The 1494-nt window shown below is 49.5% G+C and overlaps 1 pseudogene; it reads right to left on the bottom strand.

Moving 5' to 3' along the window:
• Window positions 1–228: 228 nt before the first annotated feature.
• On the bottom strand, window positions 229–1284 carry LOC118847201 (annotated as a pseudogene).
• Between the last annotated feature and the right edge of the window lie 210 nt (window positions 1285–1494).

The following is a 1494-nucleotide window of genomic DNA, read 5'->3' as shown; positions in this document are numbered from 1 at the left end:
AATTCCATCAGTGCCTCTGGATTGATTCACTTTTTTTTTTTCCAAAAAGCAATGTCTGTGGTTTATAAATATTATAAATATAAATAGCTCATCTATAGAAAACAGGCAACTTAAAGTAGATGGTTAAAGAAGAATCCACTTTTCTTCTGCTCTATGCTAGGGGTGGGGCCAAGGGAAGACCCACATCAGGTGGAGTTGTTGGCTGTAGCTGCTGCTCACTGGGTTTCCTCACAGGCTCACAAGTTTCTCACTGAGAGCAATTTGTGACTGGGTTAGGTTGGCAAGGTAAGTCACCATCAACCGGTCACGGTCTCGAAGTCCTCAGGGGCAATCTTGGGAACCTGGCTAACCAGGACCATCAGGAAGCGGCCAAGGTGTTGTCAGCTGATGCCTTTCCAGACAGCACATGCTCAGCACACTGCAGCATTGTGCTTAGAGCATCTTGTATCCGGGCTGATGCCCCACCACCTTGCTGCAGATCACTTAGAGGGCCAATCACACGGTTGGAGCTGAAACACGTCTCCATGATCAGGTCGATTCCAATTCGCTCAGTATCATAGTAGACATATTTCACTGTCATCGTTTTTCCATGGAAGCACTGACATAGGCTTTGATGCTCCTTTGTCTGTTCTGGAGGCTGGGGTTCACAGTGAGGCGAATGGGTCTATGGGCCTCCCTGCTGTAGTACTCATGAATCAGCACCAAGCGTCCTGTGATGTCACGGCCCGTGGCAAACCAGCCCAGAATAAGCTCACTTGGAGAGACATCATACATATTCTTACCAGATTCCACGTCCTCGGAAGCCTCATTCTCAGACTCATCATGTGGCACTGAAAAGCAGTTGGTGACCTCTACCGAGTGTTTGTCCACTGTTCCCAGCAGAGTGCTGATGACGCGGCCCGCGCCCTCGCGGCGACGCTCGTAGATGTCCACGCCGGAGGAGAGGATGGCCGGGCGCTGCCGGGCCACGCAGACGCCCGGGAACTGCCTGAGAGCCCGGGCCGGAGGGGGCCTGGCCCTGGGCCCGTGGCTAGGCCAGGGTGGGACTGGAGGCCAAGACTGTGGTGGATCGGAAGCAGACTCCCGGGTTGGGGTCGGGGCCCCGGTCGAAGTCTGGGAGGAACCTGAGGCCGCCGTCGCATCAGTGAGCAAACTGTCAAACTGGTGTCTACCTCCTCGAGTCTGCGTTTGAGGGTTAGTAAAGCTCCGTGAGTTCACGAACCACAGCGTTCCAAAGACATAGGGAAGGCATAAAAACGTCGAGCGTCTTTCTAATTTTAACATAGCAGTACCCGCGTTATATTGTACACGTAGGAATGTGTGCAGATGTGGATTATAATGTATTATATATGCATATATGTATTAGTCGATTTCCAAAAGAAAATTCAAAAGAAAAATAAGCGTTCGTAATGAAATGAAATTAAAGAAATAACCGTACTTATCCAATACCTGTAGAATTTCAATCATTAATAAAATGATCAATTATTTGAGTAT

The sequence above is a fragment of the Trichosurus vulpecula genome, chromosome 4 (assembly GCF_011100635.1).
Source record: "Trichosurus vulpecula isolate mTriVul1 chromosome 4, mTriVul1.pri, whole genome shotgun sequence".
Taxonomy (NCBI): Eukaryota; Metazoa; Chordata; class Mammalia; order Diprotodontia; family Phalangeridae; genus Trichosurus; species Trichosurus vulpecula.
The sequence above is the reverse complement of the archived record's forward strand: the minus strand, read 5'-3'. Positions and strand labels throughout refer to the sequence as shown.